Source organism: Thalia democratica, chromosome 9 (genome assembly GCF_965202585.1).
Source record: "Thalia democratica chromosome 9, ktThaDemo2.hap1.1, whole genome shotgun sequence".
NCBI classification, from domain to species: domain Eukaryota; kingdom Metazoa; phylum Chordata; class Thaliacea; order Salpida; family Salpidae; genus Thalia; species Thalia democratica.
In genome coordinates this window covers 3,294,022-3,315,038 of record NC_139173.1, presented here as the reverse complement: position 1 = coordinate 3,315,038, position 21,017 = coordinate 3,294,022, and the positions used below count along the sequence as shown (strand labels likewise).

Here is a 21,017-nt window from a genome sequence, read left to right as displayed (position 1 = left end):
CCTTGCAACTACTTTTTTCATTTTGTGTATTATAAAAAACACACACAGTATAACTATTATAATCCATGCTACACAATTGAAAATGTTCAAGTCAATAAACGGTGAAATATTTTCATTTATTTTTGTTTGATTGCTTTCTAAGCATAATTGATCAATGTTTACTTCATTATACAATGAGTTATCAAATGACATATTTGAACTGTTATTCTTTTGTTTATTTTCTGTTAAACTTGCTTGTTTCGTTTCAATATTGCTATTTAATGCATTATCTTGAACTTCATCAATACATTTTGTTTTTATGCTTTTGTTTTCTTTTATCACATGATGTTTCAACATGTAATTAAAAGGAAAATATACTTGAGTTAAATTTGTATTTTTACTTAATATTGTTCCATTTTTAAAAATAAATCTTTCAAAATTCTGACTTTTTGGTATAAATTTAACAAAATAATTTCCCATTAAATTAAAATTGTTGTTACAAAAATTATTCTTTTGTTGATTTTGGAAATATTTTTAGTTAAAATGTTTAGTATCACTTGTTTTATATTATAACTAACTTTAAAAGATTTATCTAGGTATAAAGCTTGCTTAAAAGCTTTATTGTTTTAAGATATATTGTTGATAATATTTTAAGCTTAAAAATTTATACTAGACTATATGATAAACTTTAAATATACTTAAAGTGAAAATGTATTTTATTTTAGAATTTAAAAAGTTCTAGCTATTTTTTAAGCTTTTGATTATTTTTCTGTAGATATCAAATCTAGGTTATAGTTGTTAAAATATGTTCTAAATCTTTAAATAATGTATTTAGATAATAAATTTTATTCATTTTGTTGATATTCCATAACAAATTAAAGTTTTATCGATAAGACTATACTGCTTAAAATATATACTTTTGTTTTTAAAGTGTTTGTTTATTGTTTTGTTTTTTTAACTTTATTAAGACTTTTGTTAAATTAAAAATTTTATAAGATTTTAAACTGAATTCATTTTTTATCTAATTAGTTTTCTTTTAATTAATTAGTATACTAGTTTTGTGTGCTGTAGAAGATTATTTAAATAGATAATTTATAAAAAAAATACAATTAAAGTAGATGTAATAATTATAAAAAATAAATTAGTTTAAAAATATAATAGTTTAGTGTTTGTATAAATGAATTTCTCGCAAATTTTTATGTAAAATTAAATATAAAAACAAATATTTTTTATACTCTGAGTAAGTACTATAATAGTTACTAATAAATAAATTACTTTTCGTAACTTTAAAACCTACAGCTTAAGTTTAAACCAAAATAGTACTTTAAGGATTTAAAACTACTGCAAAAAGTAAAAAATTTAAAAGGTAAATTTTAAAATTTTATAGATAGTCTTTATGATAACCTTTAAGATTGGTAACAAATTGAATGTGTCCCAAAAAATTTTGAGGTCGATAAATTTTTGTAAAAAAGTTAAGACAAAATGTTAAGCAATTGTTAGATGTCAATTTACTTTAATAAAAAAAAAATATATGATATATTTTTTGATATTTTAGCTAGAGACTTAATATTTTCAGGTAATAATCCTTAAACTGCATTATCTTTTACATGTATTGAACTTGTATAAAACACTCAAAACCCTTTGAAACAATTTGAATTTTCCAACTTTAATCCACTTGACCTGAAAAAATATTTTGAATAAGTTTTAGCTATAAAAAATATTTGTTAGCTGAGATAGAAATTACAAAATTATTTAAAGTTGTAAAACAAGTTGGACCCTCCATGGCTTTAGTTTCACATATATATATATGTATATATATTATAATATATAATTATAATATGTAATTATTATAATATTTATCTAATTATATAAAAACTATAATTTATACAGCTGTTTCACACATAAAATGTAAAATTTCATGTGCTCCTCAGTAAGCTATAGTTTATTATGAAAGTAAACAGAAATTTAGATTTTGAATTTTTTTATAATAATTGTGACGTTATAATGGTACATTTTATTTTACGATTAGCTGAATTTGAAATAATACGCTGTAATTGTTATTTAACACTCAATTAACTAAAAAGCATAAATTAACAATTACAGCGTATTATTTCAAATTCAGCTAATCGTACAATAAACTGTATCATTACTACGTCAAAACTATTATAAAAAATTTCAAAAACTAAATTTCTGTTTACTATTATAATAAACTGTAACTTACTGAGGAGCACATGAAATTTTACATTTCATGTGTGAAACAGCTGTATAAATTATTGTTTTTATATAATTAGATAAATATTTAGCTCCAATTTAATTTGTTGAGCACTATCGACCAGAACTTTTTATAAAACCTTAAAATTACATTTATATAAAAATATAAAATATAAATATTGGTACGTACATTCATAATTATTAAGGCTTCACCTCGTTTTTAACAAATTTTATCTTGTAAAGTGTTTACATATCAAAACTATTTTACTAATCAACAAAATAATTATTGAGACATCAATGTACAAAGTTGTCAAGTTCAATTATTAGTAAAAGGTGCAAATTACACAAACTAAATAAGATTGTTACATGAAACTCAAAAACTAAATAAAGCTTTATTTATTCTATAAAAACTGACTTGTATTTTATACTTAATATTTAATATTAGAACCAATGTAAAACATTGTAAGAAAACCTTACCCCCTATAAAAAGTATTGATCTATTATGTATTATTAATAATTTATTTTTTATTTGATAGCATTTAAGATAAAAAATCTATATATTATTAATTACAAGTTCTTTACAAGTAGATGTAATAGTTGAAAAGTATAAAAGCTTATGTTTATAATAAAATGTATTGAAATGTTTTAATATATTTAGTTTTTGTCAAAAATTTTGTTTAGATATTTTTATTATCAAGCTACACACAACGTTGTTAGTATTATAACATTTAAAAATTTCACAAATTTAGTAGTTTCTAAGCGATCAGTAAGTTGTTTAGCTACAATATTATTTAAATAAGTATTTATGTGTGCACTAAATCGTCAATAAATTTGAGTTAATAAATTTTAAATCTTTTTACCTAACTTTTCATCCTGAGTCTTCAAAAAGAAATTGTAAAAAAAAACTTTTTCATATCTTTAAAGTTTTCATTATTTCAAACACATTTAGTGAAAATGTTTAGTTTTGCAATGCAGAAGACAGTCAACGTCATGCAGATATGACGTCATAATCCAACAAGCCCACAAAAAAAAGAATACGGAAACTTTAGACTGAGTTTGGAATGTCACTCACTATACAGTTTAATAAATATTTTAATATGTAAAATTTGGTTAATAATTACTAATCAACTAGAGTGTAATTTAATATAACTTATGAAAGATCTACTACTGTAATGTTGAAAAATTGTAAAAAAAAAATACTTTTGATGTAATGTCTGAAAGAGTATACAGTTTTTTTTCTAGATTTACTACAGATTTACTACTTTAATTTACAATATTATTTTACATATTTAAGGTGATTCATTGACTTGTAACCTATAGAAAGTGAAAAAAATCATTAAATTTTTATATAAAAATGAAAACACATACTTTTAAAAGTCTTAGTTAAATATTATATAGGGTTTAAAATGCTTAATGAATAATTCTATACTACGACTTTTCGTTGCTTTAGTTAAAACTAATTGTTGCTTATTATTTTTTGGAAGTAATAGTTAATCATAGTTTTACAAAATATTTCATATTTAATACCAGTCTAAATGGATGATAAAGTTTAAATTTAAGTTTCCTTTTACAATTCATATTACTTATTTTTTTTTCTTCTCTTCAACAGGAAATGCCAGCTTGGAGGCAGGTCAGCTTCCAAGGTGGACTTGTGAGGAGATAGGATACAAGGGCCTCCCGGTAAGAAGAAACACTTCTGCTTTTTTCAGGTTTGGAAATTGTTTGTTAATTAAGTATAGTTTTTGACTAATCTCATTTGTTATTCAACAATAAGTTGTTCAACTTATTGGAATTAAAATATTTAGACTATTGTTTCTTGTATAATATAAAAAATTTCATAGAGAACTTATTTAAAATTATATATGCTAATGAAATATATTAAAATGACAGGCGTACCAATTCAAATTTGCAGGTAATATAATTTTTTTACAGTAAATTAAATAGATTTTTTTCCTTTTGCAGCCAAAACTCTTAATCTTTTTTCTCAAAATCATGCGATTAGGCAATAACTCTAATAGTAATTAACTTTATTAATTTTACAACCAACACTTAACAAAAATGTTTTTATGTTAAAAATCTGAAATCAGATGCTGGTAGCTTACATCAAGCTTGTTGAAAGGTGAGAAGCTTACATGTTGAAATGTGAGAAGTTCGAGGTGAAGAGCAAAAAGATCGCCAGGAGGAAGAACTCGTTTAACCAACCTCTCTGGCGCCAACTATACACGAGACACGAGTACATCAAGAATGTTTGTGAGGGAAAAGGTGTGGTTTTAAATTGGTATAAAAACTAAAATTGATAAATTTCAAAACTACTAGTTATGATGCTAAGCAATCGTAATTAGCTGATTTCGTTCAATACTAAATTGTTGATGTAAGTTTGTTGTAAAAAGTTAATATTTGAGCTAAATTCTTAAAATAAAAATTAAATAGGCTAGTACAAATTGTTTATTTTTTTTCTTATGTATCAAGTCAAGTTATTTAACGTATGTAGGTTAGACACTTTAAGTACTAGATGTTTAGTATAAAAGCTCAATTTACTAACTTTAAACAGATCCTTGCAAACGGATCAAGACTTCGAAGGTGAAATCTCGTTGATATAAACAACTGCCAAATCCAAGATGTTGAGATACTCTGTATTGCACCAATAAGCCACCAGAGGTGATACCACTGGTGTTAGTTTAATATAAACATAAGTTTCTACTTAAATTGGAAATTTAAGTGTTTGAAAACAAACAAAGTTCTTTTCTTTCAAATAGGTGAAAATAAATTAAATTTTGAATAAATTAAAAAAACCAAACCTTTAAATACAAATTTACTTTCTAAACTATTTTTTCAATCTTCAAGTTTAGAAATTATTTAAGAATATAAGTTGTTGCTTGATAAAAAAAAATATTTAGATAATCTCAAACTCGGTACTTTCCCACAGGAAGGATTAAAGGAGAACGAGAAGAGCAGGGAAATGGAGGGAAGATTGGGGACAGGGGGTGGAGAGGAGAGCAGGATCAGAAGAATGAGGGGACAGGGGTCATGGTGATGGATGTTTGTTGACTGTAATGAACAGGTTTCACTCCTTTCCAGGTTTCAATCATAACTATTTATTGTGTTTTTCGAAAATTAGTTCATTTTTTAAAATCTGTTCTATCATTTACTGTTTATAGCAAATAAAAATTTAACTATTTTAGTTTTATACGACATTTTTATAACAGGTGTTTCCCATATCAACTATTTTTTAGTCAATTCCTTTTTTTATTAACTTTTTTATGTATAATTCAAACTAATGTTTGTTTTGTTTACACATGATGTTTTGAAATGTGTTTTTTCCATATAGTTTTCCTTTTGTATTCTCTTAGTTTTGTATTTGTATATTTTAAAATTTATAAACTTTATTGTTTCACGGATTCAATTTATTGTTCATAGGTTAGATGAGATATAAGCGGATAATAACAAGTTAATTGATAAATCGGGTTCATTATTTTTACTTCATCCAAACTTTTCTTGGAATATACTTTTTACTTCTTCAAACTTTTGGGGTCATTATTTTCACTTGATTTAATATTTTATTTTTCTTATTTTGCTTGTTTTAACTACCACTGTTACCCCTAACACTAGTTTTTAAGTTTAGCTTTATGTATATTACACCGTTTCATTGCAGAACAGACCAGACACAAAAAAGCAGTAAAACAAAAATACAGAGCGATAAACTAAAATAAAAATAGAAGTAAAAATAGAATTAACATATGAATAAGCATTAATATTCTGTTGATAAGGTAAAGCATAGTTACCCCTAACCCATACGGTAACTTTTCTGTTTTTGATATTTTATTGTTAAAGTTAATATATTATGTATATATTTAATGTTATTTTTTAAAACTATCACTGTCACCCCTTACCCTTGGTCGGTAATTATTGTTATTAACATTTTTAAATAATTTTTTTTTACCCTCCTGCAAAATTTTCTAAACCCCGGGGTCTTTATTTTACTTGATCCAAATTTTTTTATTTATTTTATATGTTTTCTTGCTATTTATTTTATACAGACTATTATCAGCATAATAAAATGTTTAAAAGTCGAAAAAGTATTGGATCAATTGAAAAAAAAGACTCATTTCAGAGCTTAAAAAACTTAGATATTAGATTAACTATCATCTTAAAAGCAGTATGGTATGCTTTAAATTTAAATAAAATGTACTATTTTTATTAAGATTTAGTGATAATATAGTTATTTTGACATTAGTTTTACATAATTTTTTTTAAATAGATTTAAAAATTCTAATAAAACATTATCAAAAATGTTTATTTTTTCATAGTTAACTAGTTAAAAAAAGTATGCATTTTTATATTATATTTGTAAGATTGAAATATTTTTAGTTTATATAGATTTTTGTTTTGATATTTTGTATTACAAATGTTATTCTGTTTATTTCGGCCAGATTATTTTTGATAAAAATACTTATTTGCCTTTGCACGCATTTGCTTAATTCTTTAATATAACTTATTCAATAACGATCAAATTTAAATTAGAAATTTTAATAAAACAAGTTGTTTAATGTTTAATTCATATGGGCGGATTTTGTTTGTATGCAATATGTATGAAAAAAACTTATTGTCATTGCGTTTAAAAAACTAATGTTATGTACTTTAAATTTTTAGCGTATGTTTCTTAGAAGCTTAAGCACCTTATATTTTTAAAACATGTCAAAATTGAAACTCCCGAAATTTTTCCTTTTTATTAGGTTAAAAAAAGTTCTGGTTTAAAATATTAAAAAACATCTACATTGACTTTAAGAAAAACATAAGTTTTTATTGTTTTGTTACTTATAATAGATATGATATATAAAGTTTTATTAAAGCTTATTTTACCAAATGATTTAATTGAAAAAAAAAACTTTGATTATTTGAATATTTAGTTTGTATTAAAAAAAAAGGTAATATTTTAACAATGTATATTTGTGAAAAATAAATAGTTTTAAATATGAAGTATTTTAATATTGACAGTATATGGTTACACTATTTTTTTACTAAGTTTGTTTAAAGATGGATTAATATAGTTGATAAAAAGTATATATTTTATTTATTAACAATATTTTAAATATAAATCACGTTATCTTTAAAAGTATTTTGTTATTTGATTGCATTTTCAAACCTTAAATTATTGTTTGGATATTAACTTTTTATAAGTTTAAAACTATTGTTTCACTTATGAAAAAAATCAACTTAAGTTAGTAAAATAAAATTTGTTGTACAACTTTATTACAAGAAATAAGCAAAAAAAAAAAAGAAAAAAATATTTGATACTACTACAAGAATACAAGATACAAATATTTTGAAATTATTTATCATAAAAAAAAATTAAAAATGTCAAAATATATAAAAAACTTTACTTCAAAAACTGCTACTTTGCAAACAAACAGAATACCACAAATGTTGGATTACACTTGAAATATATAATGCTAGTAAAGTATCAGTTCACAGAATTTTGAAGGGGGGAGAATTTTTTTGTTAAATTTCTAACCACTAAAATTAGTGGTATATAAAAATCATGAACTGGTCAAACATGCACGAAGCCACTTTGCACGAAGGGACCTTTTTGCACGGAGGGTCACTTTTGCACGAAGGGTCACTTTTGCACGAGATAAAAAAAAAGTAACCGATCGAGAGTAAGGGTTAGGGGTAACAGTTAAAAAAAAATAGAAAAAAACGTAATACTAGTTATAAATTGAAAAACAAAATAAAAAAGTTAATAAAAAATAGATTAAAAACCACAAAAAAACCGATCGATGCTAATGTTTAGGGGTAAAAGTGATAGTAAAAAAATTGATAAAAAATTAACGTAAAAAAAAACCAAAAAAATTTTCAACATGTGCACAAGTGCAGGGTTGCCACAAGGTCAGGAAAAGTCAGGAAATCAGGAAAATTCAAGAATAACTAAAAAAAATGACAAAAGTCAGATTTTGTCAGTTTAAATTTTCTAAATTTTTTATTTTCCAAAGCCTTCAAATGGTAAAAAATTAATTAAAAATCCTTTTAAGTCAGACTAAAATTGCAAAATTTTCCCAGAAATTTACAAAAGTATTTAATTTCCATTATCTGGTATAAATAAATAAAATATCCTTTATAAAACTACAAAATTTTTCTATTAACATATTGAACAAGTACCCTACTTCAACAAGCAGTTTTTGTAAGCTTTTAGTATTGATGATCTGTATCAAGGACACTTCCATAGTGAAACTGTGATATATACACAAAAGTTTATCTAACATAATTTTAGAATCAAAAGGTGTTTTGTTTAAGTAAATAATTGAGACAGTAAAATTGGAGGTAAAAATAAATGAGTGCAAAAAGAAATGAATTGAAGACAACAAATTGTGGCTAGATATATAGAAAAGATTCTCTTTGACAAGTGTAGGGGCAGCAGATGAGAACAATTTAAATAAAATGAGGCAAATGGTTTTAACTGCCAAGAAAATGTAGCGGAATACAGACCAGATGAAGGAAACCATATCTTCATTAGATGAAGAGGTTGAAGTGCTAATAAAGAAACGGAGAAAATAAGTTTTAGTACATATAATAAAAAAAACAGTGTTTGATCAACTTCTTTATTCTTTTTAGGTTTTAATTGTAAACGCTCCTTATTGTTTTAAGGCTTTAATTGTAAAAGTTCATAATATGTTGTTTCATTTATTTAGATACATTTATTTTTGGGTTGGGCTTAAAAAAATATGTCTTTTTTCAGACAAGCTGTGTTTATAAGGTAATAATACAAGTGTTTTGCTGATAGAGCAGTTTATTGCAAATACATCAATCATACACAGATCGTTCAAGTGATGTTATCGAACTTAGATGATTGAATTCAGCAAAAAATGTTTTTTTAATTTGTATAAAAATAAGATTCAAAGCTTTGTATAGTTTCAAGTTTATGAAGTTCAAAGATTATGTTAAGTTAAGTTAAGTTCAAGATTTTGTAATTTAGAATTAGTTTAAATTAAGAGCTTGATTTAGAAAAGTCAGGAAAATTTTAGTAAACAGACAGAAAATTTTTCTCAGCTTGATCTATGGCAAACATTCAAGTGTTTTCGTGCAAAATTGAAGTCGTGCAAAAGCGTCTTCGTGCATAACAGACTCCTACCCATAAAAATCATTGCAGGTCAACCTGGAAAGTTTCCTAATCATTTTTGTAGTATTTTTCATTTTCAAATAGAAAACACTTTTGTGTTGTACATGGTTGCGACTTGGTTAAGAAACTTGTTTTAACAAAAAAAAAAAAAAAAAACACAGGTAAAATTTATCTAGCAAATACTAAGAAAACACTAAAATATACATGTTAATCAAATAAAATCTCAATAAAATAAGTTTTGGTGTATTTTATATCTGATAATTTGTATAACAAAACTGTTTCAAGAATTTTCTTACAAACTGTGTAAGTATTGTATATTTAATTTATAAGTCCTAAACTTAGAGATATTTAACGTATTTTATACCTTTTAATATCTCTAATTAAATTTTGATTATTGTTTAATGATTAAATCCCAATAACAAAACATAACTTTTATTTCTTCTTGTTATTATTACTTATTTGATTTTTATTTTATTTTAGTTATTTCTTTTATTAATTCTAATTAGTTATTGTATTCATATAAGTTTGGTGTTATGCTATTAAATATTTTATTATAAACTAACGATTAAAAATGTTTAGTTTCATAATTAACATAAATACAATTTAAATGAAAAATTGTTATTGATTTATTGTAAATTTAGTATATTAAAATAAATTTAGTTTTAGAATGATAATAAATACTAAATACTCATAATTTGGTTAATAAAAAGGTTTCACTTTAAATATCGATGCAAAGTTAAATAAAATTTTTGCCATATCAATATTTGCAATAGATATTTAACTTTTCTAAGTTTACTCTTACACTTTTTACATTAAAAAATCTTACACTTGCCTGTTTTAATAATAATTTTAGCTTTAAATTAAATTGACCAAATTTACTAAAATATTTTTTATGATGACTTATTTGGTTATTTTTAAGATTATTTTTCTATATTTATAAATATATTTAAATAAAGCAAAGTTGTTATGTGTTTTAATTTTTCGAAAACTTATAAAAGATATCAACTTCTAGAGGAGAAATTATATTTATTAAGTTCTTTCAGGACATTTTAATGCAAACTCAGTTTCGGTCAAAGACCTCGTCAGTGCTTTTCTAGATATTTTTATAAGCATTGACGAGGTCTTTGACCGAAACTGAGTTTGCATTAAAACGACCTGAAAGAACTTAATAAAGCAAAGTTATAATGATTTAATTGTTTATTTACCATTTTATTTAAAATTAAATAAATTTTACTTAATATGTATTATTAGTTCAAAAATTTATTATTTACGCCTAGTTTAGAATTTATATTGTAACTTGGTTTAAGTTAGGCAGTAGACTGAGAAATTAAAACTTTAATAAGAATTGTTTAAACAATTAATGATATCTAATAAACTTAATATAAGAGTGAAACATTGTTTTGTTTGTTATAATCTGTGAAAATAAAATCTAGTCCATATATTAAAGTTAATCTATAAAAATAAAATCTATTCCATCTATTAAAGTTTTTTATAATTGTTTCCTTAAATTACAATGGTCAAGTGTAAAAAAATACACGAATATAATAACAAAAAGTAGATTAAACTTTCTTAAGTACATCTTTTAAGTAATTTTAGTTTGTTTTCTCTAATTTCCCTTTAATAAACACTATTTAGTTACATAAGCAAATATGTAGCAGATAATACAAAAAAGCTCTAAATTGTGGCGACTATGCCATGTATGATGTATTAAAATAAATTTAAATTTTATAACCACTTACTACATTATAGTTTAAAAAAGTAATTTTTATAACTTAATAGTGTTTATTAAAAATAAAAACGGACTAAACTTTTCATGCTTTCATGCTTCTTAAACTACAGCTGGAGTTAAAAAAAACTTAACATGGTGTATTAGTAAAACAATACCAATAACAAAATTTAATTGTTTAATTAAATATAAAATAAAATTAATATTTCAGCAATTTAGTTTATAGAATATATATAGGTTATAAAAATTTCCAAAACATAATATTATTAACTAATTTTTTTTTATTAAAAACAGCTTATAATTTTTTTTGTTCCTTGTTTCTATTTATTAAAACTACTTAAGAACAACTCAGAGTTGCCAAAAACTTTAATTTGGAATTTGACAATTTAGGAAAAAAAACGTAGAAAAACCTGGAAAAATTTAAATTTTAAACTATTTTTGTAACATGTAAAGTTAAGAAATTTCGAATAGATACAAACAATATTATCATAAATATACTTTTTTTGTATCATTATTATGCTTTATTAAGGTCACACATTTAAAATAGCTTTCTAATATCTTTTAAATGTTGTTTAACCATTTAAGAAATTAAAAAAAAAAATTCTAAATTTTATTAATAAACAATGAACTTCACCGCATGACCAACTACAACGGCATCCGAGATAACCTACGACCGGTTTCGTCCATAAAACATAAAACACCTCAACTTTGTTGATAATGGCCAAAATAAATACTGGCTAAATTTTATTAAGTAAGCAAAATTAAAAAGAATAAGTGGAAAAGAATTTATTAGAAAAAAATTGTATTGATTCTACTTTTTAAAGTATAAAGATCTTTGTTTATTGTTCAAAACTTATAATATCTTTTTTATACTTAAGTTTAATTTTATACTAAAAATGGACAAAAAAAGTTTTTTAAAAATTTAGAAAAAAATGCAGAAAACCTTTGACAACCCTGTAAGGATAAAAAACCAATTTTAATAAATTGAACTTCGGTTTCTTTTATATGTTTACAATTCTTTTAACCATGAATAAATTTAATCCATTTATTATAAGATATAAATACTTTAAGTTTTTGAAAATAATAGTTATAATTTTTGTTAAAAAAATTTGAAGTTAATTACTTATCATATGTCTTACTTATAATATATTAGATTATTATGTCTTTAACATACTAATAGAATCTAACTTATACTCTTATTTTTATAGTTTAAACTAAATATTTATAGCATTAACTAATATTTACAGATAATTATTGAATATCAATTAAAAGTTTAACAAAATGTTCTAGAAAACTGTGAGTTTTGATAAGTGCTACTAAAAATAACTTTCTTATAAGTTAAGTTGCTTCAAAAGCTGGTTTCAATCAACCTTCAGCAACTTGATTTTATTAAAAGAATTCTTATTTTTAATTTGGCAACTTAAATTCTAAGTTTATTATCATAATGGTTAAAATTTAGCTTTACTGACAAGCTTTAAGTTACAAAAGTAATCATTAAAAGTTAAGATTACATTACATATAGTTAATTGTATATCAAAATACTTTTTAAAGTTAACTACTTTAGGAAGTGTAATCTATTGCAATAAACATAAAAAGATATATTTTTGTATTGGTTACATCTTTATTATTTTCAACAAACATATTTTTATAAAATGTTTGTGTTTAAGTTTAGTATATTCTTATGCCTTATACAAAAATTAATATATTGTTAAATAAAAAAATTAAATTGAACATTAAACAGCTCATACTTGTTAATAAAAATTAAATTAGTTCAATTATTATAATTAAAACAAGGTTTATGGTCCAGGCATATATTATTGTTTGAAGCCAGGAAGCAGCTATTAAATTAAAACTAATTATATTTAACTTAACTCACTAACCTCACGTAAGATAATCAAGTATGATGGGGTGTTTGAGCGTCGCGGCTCATTCATTCTGTTGTACTTCACTCTAATATTTCTATCTAGTTTACCTAACAGCTTTTAGTTTAATTAGTTTATATCTATGTAATAGCCGTGATTCGGTTTCGGACTGTCTTATAGGAAGTTCGGTTTTAGGTATCCAAAACTCATTAAAAAAAAGTGTCAGGATTAAAACCTGTTTTTCTGGCTTTTTAAAACTAATAACTTTTGTTTGTGACAGCTTTGTCATAATAATCTTATTTAAATTTTTTCTCACAACTATAACTAAATTAAATGTTTTTTTTTGTTAAACATAACAAATATGTAACCAATACAAAAATATATCTTTTCGTGTTCATTGCAAAAGACTATACTTCGTTAACTTGTAAACTTCAAACTTTTTACTATTTGAAGTTATAAAATACATTAAACTTTATGTAATGTAATATTAATCTTTACCATACCTTTTGTTCGTAAATATTTGCCAAGAAATTTATTATAGGTGAGTGGTAAAAAATTAATGAAGATTTTCCCAAATATTTTTCTGAAGTCTAATAATAATCTATTCATTTTTTAATAAACTTAAATAAGAATTTTGAAAAGAAGCTAAAGTTTTTAAAAGTTTTCTCAGTTCCTTTGTAGAATAATAAACTGAATTTAAAGAAAATCGAAATATATTTAATTACTCAATGTGGTGTAATCTTAAAATTTATTTTAATAAAAAATGTATTTTATACTGTTCGTGGATTTTAATCAAATTTATTACAATAACTATATTAATATCATATAGTATACAGATTTACCAAAAAACCTTGAAATATTTAGATTTTGACAGTTTAGAAAAAAACAGGAAAAACCTGGAGTTTTGAATAAGAATATCTATGAAAACTGAATTTTTAAACTATTTTACATATAAAGTAACAAAGTTTCGATAATATACAATAAATTTGTCATATACAAATACCTTTTGTTTTATTAAATTTGTTTTAAATTAGAAAACACACTTAAAGTAGCCTTACATTATCTTTCAATGTTGTTATTTTATTTAAAATAGTTTTTTACCTTTTATTTAAATTTATAACAAAATTGACCTAAAAACTTGTTCCTTAAAAAATCTAGAAGAAATTTAAAAAACCTGTTTTTTTCAAATAAAACTTGAAACCCTGATAACTACAAATTATCTATTGAAATATTTGCACATTCATTCAAAAAATACTTTACTTTTACTATTCATTCAAATTTCTGTGCTCAGTAAAGTAAATTTTATACACACTACTGTGGTCACATGGACAACTGATAACAAATTTAATTACTGTTTGAGTTTTAATCTTTGCTAATTTCGCTGAGATAAACTTTCAGCTTTAAATAAAAAACAATAATTTAAACTACTTATTAGCTTATAACCCTTATAGTACTAACTAAAAATAAAAATGCTCAAATTTAATGTCTTAAAATTTTAATTCAGTGTAAGTTTTAAATTAAATTCTTACACCTGAAAATATAAGATTTTTTAAATATTAAAACATATATTACAAATATATGGGATTAAAGTATAATTTAGTTTATGTTTAGTTCTGACTACTATTAAAATTATTATATTGTATATTTGATCGTCATACATTTATAATTTTTTAATAAAACTGAAGTCTTAATTTTAAGGAGTCAGTTTATTTAGTTATGAATACATACTAAAAAAATCACAAGTTTAATTGGTTCTGAATTTTTTTTTTATCTCAAAAATCCTTATAAACAAAACATTTTTTGTGTTTATTTCACAAAAAATACTAATCCCTTTTTTACTTCAAAAATAAGTATTATAAGTTTATTTCAGTCATCTTACTTATATTACCTAAACTATGTTGTTGTAATTTAGATAAACTGTGTTAAGTATAAGTTTTCATATGTAAAAAAAAAAATTTCTCTGTAATGACTACTACAACAACTAAATTAAAGGTGTAGTTTTTAAGTTGTAAAGAAACTAATTTATAAAAAGAAAACGATTGTTGATAAAGCAAATTTTATTGAGCTTTTTTGTATAAACAGGCAAAAAAAAAAACCATTATATAAATACACCACATTACTAAACTAAGAATAAAATATTTTTATATTAACAATTCATCATACTATAGTTAGTATTTTACACTAAAAAAAAATTTAAAAGGTAAAATTAAAACGTGTTGTAAAGAAGTTGTCAATCTGAATATATATATTAATAAGCAACAAACATGTCGAATGTTCGAAACTTATCATCAAGTAACTTCAAAGTCATTTTAATCAAAACGAAAATTAATAGTTTATAAACTATTTAAAAGCTGAGCAAAATTAATTATTCCCGAAAAATGTTTACTTACACACACTTTGTTTTACTTCAGTTTATTTAAATTGTAAGGGTATGCATTTTTAGCAAAAACAATTTTAGTAGTTTTAAACTTTTCACTAAAAAAGTCAGTTTTAGTATCTAAAGAACTATATTAATTTTACACTAGATGCTTTTAAATCGACTTCAAACGTACTTAATCACTACTTTTGATAAAGATAAATTGTGGTATTAGCTGTTAATCTAAATAACAAGTAAATTAAGTGTGTAATATTTAAAAAGAATTAAAAAAAAACAAAACGCTTAACTTTTAAATAGTTTCTTAAAAATGTTACTGTTACTTTAATGAAACTAAGAATACTTGAACAGATCTTTTGAAACTTATCCCTACAGCTTATACAAGATTTGTTCTACAACATTAGAAATATTTTCTATAGCTTCTAAAACTCGCCTTTAATTACTTTTTGGCTTATGACCTTCATAATAATCTGAAAAAAAAAAAGATTAAAATAGTTATTTACATTTACATGTTAAGTTTTTATTTTACCAAACATTATAGTGTTTATAAGTTACTCGATTTTTTGGATCAGTAAAACAAAACGTTTTGTTATAGCTTGTATAAACTACTAAACTTAAATAAACAGTACAAATCAAAATGCACTCTTTGTTATATAAAACAGCTTTTGAAGATATATTTAGTTGGTAAAAAAAACTGAATATTTATAAAGTGGTTAAATGTTTATTTGTTTATGAGTTATCCTCCTGGTAAAAAGAAGACTAATACTTTCGAAACAGATAAATTGACACATCAAATTATAAACATTTTCTATAAAGCTTTTTACTAGTTTCGAAGTTGTTAATGAAAGTCCTTTAAATAAACTAATGGTAGTCTTATAGTGTTGTTCGACAAACGAAAGCTAAATAGTGATAAAAATTCACAGAATAGTTGAAAACTTACAAACTTTATAGCAATAAGCATTTAAAGACTATTATTGTTAAGTTTACTAAATATACCAGTGTATGAGTATGATTGCCTTTAATTTTGCACGCATATATTAAGAAGAGTTAAATATTAAAATTGCAATAAACTAAATTAAATTTACATTTAGTTGTATTGGTTAAGCAATCTATTTGCATAGTTTTTTTTTTAACTTATAACTACTATTAATTTTTGTTAACTTGTAATTTAAGTTCGATCAACTATAAAAACAAGTATATGGCCACAAAAATTGTGCAATTTAGTTTTAATTATCTCAAGTTTCATCAAATAGATGGCGTTGCGATCAGAAGACTTTTATGCCTTCTTCTTGCTAATATTTTTGTCGGTTATTATGAAAATAGTTTTCTCTCAATAGATAACAGTCGCCAATTGCGTATTTTAGGTATGTTGACGATCTTTTTGTTGTTTTCTCTTCTAAAAGTAACGTCTAAAACTTCTTTATTTCGCTAAAAAAGATGCATAAATGCAAAGTTTTAAACTTTGAAGAAGAAGTTTTCAGAAAAATTAACTTCTTAAACATAAAAACAATTAGAAACAGAACCAACACCTTTATTACTTCCATGTTAAGAAAAGACAGTTTTACTGCGCAATACATTTCCTGGAATTCATTTTGTAACCCCAAAAAAATAATTGAATACCATGCAATGCATAACTAATAGAGCCATTACAGTTTGAACGGCCAATTTAGAATTGGACAATATTTACAAAAAATTCTCATTAGGATACCCGAAAACCAGTCATCATAAAGAAAATTAAAACAACTCAGTTCAAAATGAACCCTCTTTCGGCCCACATCCTTGCCCAGTCTACCTCCTTATATGGATGAAAACCCAACTAGGTTGGCTAAGCAAACCTCATTAGCTACAAACTTTAAATGCGTTTCGCTACGTGTTGTGTACAACACCAACCGCCCGCTTAACTGACTTGAGAAAGAAGCCACTTCTACTCACAAGTTAAGTATTGAACATTTATAAAAGCAATTGCGGAAATAACTACGTAGGTTGGATATCTCAACGTTTCCATTTTAGGCGAGAGCAGCTACGAAAAAGTAAAAACGCTTTGTATTTAATGGCCTAAAGTAAAGCCTAAAGGTGAACATTCGTCCATATAAATTCATAAACGTCAACAATCCTGCTTGTGCTGAAAACTACATAGATAGTAGATTCAAAATTCTAATTAGAGCTAGAAACACATCTCTCAGTTCTAGAATCAAAATTCATTAGAACTTGCGAGCCGAAAATTTCTAAATATCAGAAATGCGTAATTCAAATATATAATTAGGGATTTTTTAGTGTTTTTATTGTTGCCGCTTTTTGTAAAGCTTTTCTTTTTAATTCTATTTCACGTAAAATTTTCATTGTACTAAATGTTTTTATTGTATTAAATGCTTCCATTCTATTAATTCTATCTTAAAAAAGCTTCAAGTCCATAAAGTATCACTTAATCCTTTTTTAAACGTTTACGCAGGCTTTTACATTTGACTCTTAATGACTTAATTATTTCAGCTGAATATTTTAAAATCTTTATACTATACTCTTCTTAGTTTTTAGCAACTTTATTCTGATAACGTGCCAAACGAAACTTATAAACAAACCTTTTGAACTTTGAAAATAAGTGATTTATATATAATATTTCTAGCAAAAATTAGTACAAAAAAGCAATGCCTTTTCCAATTTTCATGCAAACCTTATATTTGTTTACAAAATATTTTGTTATATCATATCTGTTATAAACTTCTAAAGATCCTTACAAAAACATTGCCATTTATACGTGATATAAAAAAATACCAACCGTTTTTGTACTTTTCCTCATCTTGATTTTCTTGGTTATCTTCAATTCCTTCACTGGCATAAGCTAATGACCATGGATCATTTGTAATGTCACTTAGTAATGAAGACTCCATTGCACTTAGCAGTCCAACGTCTTTAAAAGTTTTACTCATTAAGTTGATATATAAATTTAAATGAGATATTTTATATGAAACTTTTTAACTATGTATGGAATTTTATTCTTTACATAATTAATTATTCTCAGAAATGATCAATGTTTTAAACAACATGTTTAGTGTCAGTTTTAATACAATAGTTTTCATTATTTGATAACAATTAATCGTTTTTCAACAAAAACCAACCATTTTCGAAGTTGTCCTGAACAGGTTTACCATTTGCAAAATAAGCGATCAAATTTAAAATCAAGCACAAACAAAGCTTCATACTAAATGATAAACTTATTCAATAACAAGTTTCAAGTATTGTGTGCTAGCGAAGAAATTTACTGGCAATGTATACTGCTCTCTAAACCTACGCACATAAAGGATAATAAAAACCCACACACATTAGTTTTAGTTTCACCCTCTACGTTTGTTTCCTCAAATTTCTTCACAAAAAAAGTTCAAAGTACACGTTTGAAAAACAAGTAGCTTTAATGTTAAATAACTGAAATAAAGAGTTGGTTGTTTTACATACATTTAAGTACAGATTACAACTAAAAATAAATAGATAAATCTGCTAAGCATAAAGAACAATAAACTATTAAGTTTTTATTTTTTTTTTGGTTTAATGAAATAATGTTTTATTAAATTTAACCAAATAGTACAAACTGTCATCTTACAAGAAATAAGTTAGCCATTAAAGGTTTCAAAAAGCTAATAAATATATACACAAAAATTTGAAGTCTAATTACCACTAAACTAAAGTTAAATCTACTTTTTTTACATACATAGCATTCGAAGTTTTGTTGAGATTTTAGCTAGTCTACTATTTTCAAAAACTTTAAATTTAAACATTTTTTTCTTTTTACTATTAAAATTATATTTAAATTTACTATTAATATAAACTAGACAAAATTTAAAAAATAAAACGATAACACCAATTTATTGATTTTCGAAAAAAACATTTGTACTTAAAAAACAGTGAGTAAAACAATTGTCCTATACTTATGTTGGACATTTATGTGAAATTATACTTATTTCACTTCAACTGTCCAAGTATCGATGCATGAATTAGAATAAATTTTAAAACTTTTTTAATTAAAAATTCTTTTTAAAAGACAAGTTTCAAATAAATAATAACAACAGTTTTTTAACTTATATTATAAATTCTACTCTAAATTTTTTGATTGACAAAGGCAAAATAAATACAATTTTGTATTCATTAATTGCCGTGTGCAAAGCCAGGTGAGTATGTAAGCTGGCTATTAAAACCGTGCCGAGACACCTGCAGATTCCAATATGCATATTCCAACATACCGAAACACTTGCAGCTTCCAACATGCCAAGACACCTGCAATTGTCAACATGTCAAACCACCTGCAAAAGAGAGAGTAAAAATGTATATAAACGATGAAGCACATCTACAAACAGGTTATTATACCTCAACTACCCTACGGAGCGGTCCTAGGCCGCTTCAACGGAGCGACTATTCCTTTGTGGAAGTAGTTGCAGCTTTTCACGTGAGACTTCGAGGCCGGAGACGTGAATGGCAGTACGATACAAAACAGTTGGCTTGGGACTGCGCGGCCGCAGAGGTTAACTATAGAACGATATAAAACAGCTTACGTGAGACTTCGTGGCCGAAGACGTAAGCTGTGGTACGATATGAAACAATTTTGATAGGATTTCTACGTTAATAAATATTGTATTTTCCACCTTTATCGATATTGAAGTTCGTATAAGATTAATGTGTAGAAAACTGAAGCGTCGCGCACCATTGTGAATCGTTTGTTTGTGAAGGCAATAAATTGTACATAGTTTTTGTTGTTTATTTTATAACTAAGTTAAGTTGCTACACCTATTTATACCCGTTAAAGATAGAGATATTTTTATATCACTTTATTTTACATATAAATAAATATGGTATGCAATACTTAGAAAATATAACGAGTATATAATTAAAGTATCATATACCCTATTCAACTTTTTGATGATTTTTCAACTATTTCTAGCTGAAACAACAGCCAAAATTAGAAAAAAATTATACTTACAGTAATAACTTTGCAATCGTTTAATTAGTTTTGATACTTAACTACTTTGTTTATTTTCATGGAATGTTGTAGTTTAGTCATATTTTATGCTTTGAAGTACGTTATAGTTTAACAAAAAATAATGTATCAAAAAACTTTAAGTAGCCAAAAAACAGACATACTTTATCCTGAATTTGTTCTAAAGGTGTTTATCGTGTTAAATATTCAGTTTTAAATGTTAAGGGAGTTGCAACAAATTGTTTACAAAAATTAACATTGATCATTTTTTGAAAGCTTAAAGTTTATACTTTAAAGTACTTTTAATAAAACTAAAAAAAATCAATTAACTTTTGAGATATAACCAGTTCTGTATAAAAAAATGCGATATGAGCGTACAGAAATAAAAAGTTTGTAAGTCGATTTTCTCTGAATTTTTAAAAATTTACCAAAAATCTATTTCACTAACCATACACAAATTTTTATTAATGCTTTCAAAACGTAGAACTAGCATTAATTGAAGTTTCAACGTTTAATCAAAGAAAGTAAGATACTTTTTAAGAAAATAAAAATACTGATAAAAACATTTAAGTTTTTTCTTTTTTTCAGATATCTAGAATACCAAGTTTGCTTGTAAACATTACAAGTTATTAAGTATTAACGGTTTTAAAGTAATATGTTAACATACATTTGCTAAGAGTAAGTGAAATTATAAATATTTAATTGTTTATCACAGATTTAACTTTACATGACTAACTTTAGTTAAAAGTAGTTTTGGGTAGGATTCGATTGGGTGTAAATTGATTTGGACG

At 24.2% G+C, this 21,017-nt stretch overlaps 1 long non-coding RNA gene across 1 annotated transcript; it reads left to right on the top strand.

Moving 5' to 3' along the window:
• The first annotated feature begins 3,851 nt into the window (after positions 1-3,851).
• LOC145843748 (uncharacterized) lies at positions 3,852-4,872 on the top strand. Its single transcript, XR_014370259.1, has 3 exons — positions 3,852-3,899; positions 4,278-4,452; positions 4,742-4,872. It is a non-coding gene; the product is annotated as an uncharacterized LOC145843748 (long non-coding RNA).
• Positions 4,873-21,017: the final 16,145 nt, after the last annotated feature.